We start from the raw sequence: 7535 nt of genomic DNA, 5'->3' as shown, positions 1-7535 counted from the left end.
TATTGAGCCCCCTTTTAATTTTTTTTTTTTTTTTTTTTTGCTTTGTGTGGGATTTAAGTTCTCTTGTCTACTTGTGGCTTATATTTTTCTAGTCTTCTCTTCAGCTTTAAGATGGTGACATTATAGGCAGGAGCTTAAGAAAAACACTAGCGGTGATGAAAACTTTGAAATTTATCACAGATCCTTGAATAAATATCTAACTTCATGCAGGCAAGAAGTTTTTAAAAAAGTACGTTAATGAAAGGCACAGCTAAGTGAAATAAGACACTTTCCTGAATCCTGATCAACAAAAGTCTGGTTTACATAGGAAATTATTTACAGTGTCCAAGAATCTTGATGTGAGATTTGTGTTGTTTTGGAAATATTCAGCTACACTCTTTCATTAGTGAATCGTGATTCATAAATCGTAAGGAGCACATGAATTAATATACAGAGACTTTTGTTAATGTGTAATAATTCCAGAAAGTAGACATAGTTGTCAATGTAACAGGAAAATCTCAAATCTCTGTAGGAAAGTAATCTAAAATACATAAAGCTGTTACTGAACTTTCATGTTTGATTATCAGATTTCCTAAAAGCCATAGGTAGCGTATTTCTGTAGAATATAAAATCAGGTTCAAAGGAAGAGACAGCCTATACAATATTAATTTAAAAGCTGGAACAGTGTTTGACCTTGCTCTGTGAGTTGTTCATTTGACAAGTTAGAGATTCATATCTGTCTGGATTTGTGAGGCTGTTAATGAGACCTAAGCTTGCAGATGAAATTTGGTTTACTGCAGGATATTTTAAGGAAAATATAGCGGTACTTTGTTTGAGACCTCACAACAACCGGAGACCTGTAATCACCTTTCTGCTGTGGGTTGGGATCTAACCATGCAGATCATCAGCTCTCTACAGATGCAGTGCAATAGCATTGACATTGCTCTTTAGTGCTTAGGGAAATGAAATATTACTAAAATTTTCATAGATTCAACGTTCATTTACCAACTTTTTGCTCCTTTAGGGGAGAGTACTGCAGTTTAAAAGAAAAGTATTGTTCAGTAGTAGAATTCTTTAAAACAGGATTAACTTTCAATCTCTGACGTCTGTGTTGCAGTTGTGCAAGCGTGCATGTTACAGAGGTCATTTCAGTCAGGTAAGTAGGGGCTTGGATAGCAACCAGTCAGTATTTACAGTACACTTGCCAATACTGAAAGTCCTCCATCTGAGCTTCTCTCCTCTTTCTTTGTATTCATCCTATGTAAATAATGCAGAAGTATTCTATAAAAGAAGTCCGAAGTGTTATTTAAAAAACATACTGATGCTTTAATAGGGGTGTGAAAAAGTCTTAATTTTACATTTCTGTTGAGGGTGGGTCATAGTGGGCATAACATTTATACTCCAGTTGATGAACTCCCAGCTACACCGAAGTCTTTGGCAGAAGAATTAATTTAAATGGGGTAGGATTTCAGCCAGTAAAAGTTGTAAAAGTAAAAGTTGGCTATTTGTATTTCATGCACACATACAATGCCACTAGATTAAGATTACTGATGCTTTAGAATTTCTTGTCAGAGATTTTGGAGAATGGTTTAAATAGAAGCTAATTATTTCCAGCTTGGTTCTTTATAATATAAGGACAGTTTAAAATAGTATAGCTTTAGGTGACTACTGCTGAACTATTGATTTGCTCATATGTTTTTGTTTATATTTCTTGTATTCATGTCTTACATGGGCAACTGTAAGACATTTACAGAGGAACAAGTGAATAATTCCTACAGTGTGTTTGTATAAGCAATGGCACAAGCCCACATTAGGATAATTTGTAATAAATTTATGAAATGGTACTAGATGTAGGAGCATTAGTATTTAATGTGAGAGATTATTTCACTCGTTTCCTGAGAATTGCAGTACTGAAATAGCCCACACTCAAATACTGGCAGCATTGCCCTTGGTATTTCAATGAATGACAGTGAGAGCAATCAGAGCAACAAGAGATTTTTTAAAATAAGCCTTTTGCGGAAGGAAGATTCACGTCTCTTCTCTGCTTGAAACCCCACCTTTTATCTGTGTTTGCACTGGGAAGCAAGTTCAGGAATAACTGCCTCTTGGTCGCATCTCATGAGCCAGCTTTTCCAAAAGGAGTCTGATATTCAGCCATTCAGCATACTGGGATTTACAGGCAACCCCAGTTTGTTTGTGAGCAGTGCCTACTTCAGATTATGTCACAGTCTGTTGCTTGCATTTCCCTTAAAAATCACTAGAGAGAAATAAATGGCCATCAAACTGGAAAAACAACTTGTATTTCCAGATAGAGTTGTTCAAGCTTTTGATTAGAGCATTATTAAGTAATTAAAATGTTTGCCATAATTCATTCATGTCTTAGTTACAAAAAGGAATGAATACGCTTTAATAATGAAACATTGTGGGCATGAGAACAACAACAATACAGAAAAAGCAAGCCGTCATAAATCCATTCTCTGTCCTTGTGGCAAGAAGTGGGGTACTGCGAAGGTCCCACCTTCATGGTCTTTCCTCCACGTCTCAAGGATTTGCTTGCATGCTAGTGTCATCATTTAACATCTTCCTGTGACAGGTTTTCATCACACCGAAGGGATTGTCCTCTAAAATTTCCCATTTAACACGTTTGTCCTGTGTGGCATATGTAATCCTAAAAAGCTTCCCATGCTGGGTTGAGGGATATATCTCCCAGCTCAAATGTCTTCCATCAGACCTGGAGCTCCTGTTGAGGCTACCTGTCCAACACTACCCATCACGTTACCCTTCCCATACTTTTCCAACAAGAACAAGGCATTCTTCCTCATTAGAGGAGAGTCCACCACTCTCCCTCTGTCATTTATTTTTTACCAGCATCATTCCCCTCTGCTCCTTCTCTGGCTCACAGCCCTCTCTGGTTTCCAGCTTTGGAGCATTGCACAAGTAAGGTCTTCAGCTGTGGCACTGTCACTTCATTGGCCTGGAGGAGCCCTCTGTCAGTCTCCAACCTTCAGTCTATGTTAAAAAAACTGTATCTCCTGCCCTCTTCACTTTCAGCCCTCATTAAGGACCTCTGTTAGACCTGAGGTCATCTTCTGCCTCAGTCTTAATCCACCTTCCTAATGGCGTCAAACCAGAAGACCTCTCTTCTGTCTCAGAGGAGATGGATCCATTTCCTACCTATCTAAGGCATAAGCAAATGTAGGGTGGAGAAAGGTAAAGACTTTAAAAGCAGTCTGTACATTAAAGATCATCGCATAAAATGGAGCAGGTGTGGGAGTCTTACTGGTTAGGAGATTGGAGGTCAACTTGTAATTTGACACAGACAGTGGGATAGACGTTTTAATGACAGGTTGTATCGTGTTACTGCTAACCACTACAACCACCAGCTGTAGTTCACTTCATGTCTGTGAGACCTTACAACATTTATCCTAGTTCTGGTGCAGGGAGTTCACAGGCCCTTTGGGAAGCCATCCTACTGGGGCAGCTGCCGGGTGGAAATAGCTGAAAGTGAGGATGGGAGAAAGTAGATCCATGGATCTGTGTCCATCTCTGTTGCTGTTCAGGAGTTAAATTACTTTGATTTCAGGATAGTGGCCTGAACATTACCCCAGGAAAGGCATTGTGGTAAATTTTGCCAGGTAAACGTGGACTTTCTTTTCCAAAATAAGAATATTTTGGAGCGCCTCATGGGGAGCACTTAAGTGTTTGGATAAGATACATTCCTTAGCTCATGTGTTTCTGCCAGTGAAAGCTTTTTATTTAGGAGAGAAGATTAAACTTTGCAGTATTTTGCCAAAGAGGATATGCACCAACACTCATTTACATAATCAAATAAAAAGAAGTTATTATAACATTAGTAAAAAGAATTGCCTAATCAAATCCTTTTGAAGCCTTTCTAGTTGACCCCCAAAATCACTAGTTATTCTTTTAACAGTTGCAGCCAATGTAGTAAAAACATCATTGTAAAATAAGGAAATTATAACATCAAAAGACAAACAAGATGACACAATGGAATGAAACGTTGATAGTAATCAAGAAAAGCTCTATTCACGGAAGAGCCTAGACTTAAATATATGTCTCTGCAATAAGGAAAAAAGTGCAAGATTAATTCATGTAGCTGAATAAAGTGATCTCAGGCTGGCAGAAGAAAAACAAACTCTTAATTTTGGGGGACAGGTGTGACCCATGCTGGTGGTGCTCTGAAGAGTATCCTGAGTGAGTCCTCAGGTAGTATTTCCTGGTACCAAACATCAAGCTTGACTCTCTATGGTATATAAAACATTTCACTTGATTTAGGCACGCCAAGCACAGCTTTTTTTTTTTACTTTGAATTCAGAAAAGATCGTTAATATTATTTCTAACAGGCTACTGCAGGTGTTTGGGTTTTTTACAGATAAATAAATAGAAGGGAAAAAATGGCTTCACAGAACGGTTGAGGTGTGAAGGGACCTCTGGAGGTCATCTGGTCCAACTCCTGCTCAAGCAGGGCCACTTGGAGCCAGTTGTCCACGACTATGTCCAGCCTTCTATAAGCTCCATTGCATGTCAACAAAGAAACCATGGTCATGGTAATTAATATGCACATAAGGTTGTGGGGTTTATATTGGTATACTTGCCCTGACTTCCAAAAGACCCCACAGGGTCATGCCGTAACCGTGTGGTGTTCTGGCCGGTTGCGTAGGGTTTAAGGCCGTACATGAGTGAGTGTGGAGTGGAGATGGTGGTTGTCCGAACTCAGGTGAGACAGTCAGCTTTGTGTGTGTCAGCACCAAAAGGACGTCCTTCCCATTGCACAGAGGTTCAGAAAGCGGTTGTTTTCCTGCTTTGCCTTTCAAATCCTTTTAACTGGGAGAGGGGAAGGGGGGCTTGTGGTTGTTTCTGATGGAGCTTGCCCCAAGAAGGAGCAGGGTTATAATCCGTTGAGCCTCTCGGTAAAAACACAGCCAAAAGCGTTCCTGCATGTGTTAAACACACACTATGTACTTTAAGGCTTGGGGGTTTTTTTTAGAGATTTTTCTGTATGCACATAAGAGACTTGCAGTTCAAAACAAATGAAAGATGAGATTCTGCAGAGCTCACTGAAAAACAGGGAAAAGCTTGTTACCTGCTGTTTTTGAGTCCTTGGCATAGCTTGATTTAATATCAAGACAAGAATATGGTACTAAACAGTCCCCTCGAGACTGCTGCTTTGTGCTAAGTAATAGAATAGCATCAATAATCCTTCCATGGGGCTACAGTAAATTTAAGTAAAGTTTTTCTGGACTGTTAGATCTTTTTAAAAGCACTGATCCAAGAAAGTGAGCGCATCACTTGCACAGCGAGCCTTTCCCTGGAAGAGCAGGCGTGCAGCCCGGCCCCCAGCACACGCTTGCACCGACTCATCAGATAAAGCCCTTGTTGCAAAGCTTGTGTTGATACCCAGGAAACCACGAATTACCCATTAGATTACAGAGGTGGTAGTTTTTGTTGGCTTTGCATAACAGGTGACTTCTGCCCGCTGTTTTAAGAGTTCAGTTGTGTATTTCTGTAGAAAAGCCTCGTCTAGCTGCAGGTGCACCCCACGCTGAGCAGATCCTGAGGTTCAAACAGGAGGATCTCCAGTGAGGTTAAATGGGCTCTGCAACACTGCAGGGTCTGTGCGCAGAGGTAATTGCATGAGTGAGGCTTGTGACAGCCATAGGGAAGAACCAACTTATTTCTCTCTGCTTTTTTCCCTCAGCTTTATTTGCACCGCACTAAATTGACACTCTTACACATTTATGTATCTTGCTCATAACAAACGAGGAAGAAACAACCATAAACTGTATTAAGCCCTGAGACAATACTTGGCTCATCCCCTTAGCAGCTTTTAGCCCAGTTTACCAATGCTTCTTGTTTTTCACTCTCTAACTGATTTGGTGAAGACCATTCTGGGCTGTTTTCTGACATTAGTATCTTGTGACAGGGGTAGGTGTCCAATAACTCCAGCAATATAAGAAATAAGTACAAAACCACGCACTTTTTACAGTAAGGCAGATTAGGCAATTTACCCATTTTGCTAAAAATGTTATTTCTGCATTCACTAGACATTCATGGAGATTAAGATTACAGTAATCAGTGTTTACGGTAAACCTCTTTGCATTTTATGTCTTCATGTGCATGTAGTTCTGTCAATAAAAGCTTTTTGCTTAGCAGAAAAGATTAAACACCGCAGTGTTTTGTCAAGGTGGCAGGCTCCTGTGATTAGCTGCATATTGATTTGTTTTAAGATATTTGCAGCATTAATAGCACAAATGGAGAAATGCAGCAATCTGCAGTGTGAAGGTTGCTTCGTAGCCCTATGTCAGCATCCTCACATGCTGCAAGTATTGGTCCTGCACTTCCATTTCTGCTGCTGTACGTCGTCCGTCGGGAACTGGAATTTATTATGGAAACTTTGAAGCATCAGCCTGTGTTAGCCGCAGCTCTGGCAGCTGCTGCACTAAGTCCAACTTTAACTAATGGCTTCTTAGCACGGAAGTAAGTAGCTTTTTCCCTACTCCCGACTCTTCAAAGGCGCTCTGCTTTTAGTCTCCTGCTCGGCCTCAGGTGTTGCAGGCAGCTTTTCGTTTCATGTGTAATACCTAGTTGGATGTGAGCGCCTATGTTGTGTTTTGAGTAGCTTAGCTTTACAGTGCTTTGGAAAGGACAAAATCTACAAAGACCTGTTGAATGGTATTGCAGATTCTGTTCCAGAACACCAGATCCTCAAAAGTAAATATGAAAATGTGAATTTTAAAGTGTTGACTTAAATTACCAGCTTGTTGCTGTGGTCAGAGAGTTCAACTTTATAAGAATTTCAATTTTGTAATACATTTTTATAACTTCTTGTATGACCAGATAGGTGTTCAATATACCACCAGTACTGTTATTTTTTAGGACAAAACACTCATATTCACGTACCATTCTACAAAATAGTTACATGTATTTAAGGCAGTACTGATAATACTGATAATAAGGCAGTGGTAACAATGAATAATATAAATTATTACAGCCAAATATTTCCTACAAAGTGACAATGGTTAGACTGCCATGACCACTGCTGCCGATACTACTTAATGCTATCTCATTAGTTCTTTGTATATCTGTCTACATGTTGGCTGGAGTCTTACTCTAATGTGTGATTGCAAACTCTTGGGTTCAGGGACTTTTTGTTTGGTGCTTGTGCTTCATCTTGGCCCATGCAGATGCTAGCCAGAATAGTTGATGCTTAGCCAGTCCTCTGCATGGTCGCGTTGTTGAAATGCTTGTGCTGTGATTCCTTACAGCACTTACAGGCACAACAGCAGTACAACAAATAATGAATACATTCATGTTTTGAATAGGCAGATGCAACTTTACTGCAGATATCCAAGTGACAGTTTAGACTGACGCTTTAAAGAGGCTATGTTAAGTATAATTAAGTTACTGCTAAAAAGTCAATCTAGTATTTGTTCAATCCGCACTAGTTTTGTCTGTTGAAGGGGAAAAACTAGAACAAGTGATCCTTCATCTTCTAACCTCATGAAAATCCTTCAAAAGGAAGTGTGGGTGAAGGGTCT

At 39.8% G+C, this 7535-nt stretch overlaps 1 protein-coding gene across 1 annotated transcript in view; it reads left to right on the top strand.

Moving 5' to 3' along the window:
* FAM172A (family with sequence similarity 172 member A) overlaps positions 1-7535 on the top strand; it is a 257761-nt gene that overhangs the window by 184178 nt on the left and 66048 nt on the right. The gene's annotated exons all lie outside the window — the stretch shown is intronic.

Source organism: Aptenodytes forsteri, unplaced genomic scaffold (genome assembly GCF_000699145.1).
Source record: "Aptenodytes forsteri isolate BGI_AS27 unplaced genomic scaffold, ASM69914v1 Scaffold41, whole genome shotgun sequence".
Lineage (NCBI taxonomy): Eukaryota > Metazoa > Chordata > Aves > Sphenisciformes > Spheniscidae > Aptenodytes > Aptenodytes forsteri.
Note: the sequence above shows the minus strand (reverse complement) of the source record. Positions and strands in the feature narration are given on the sequence as shown.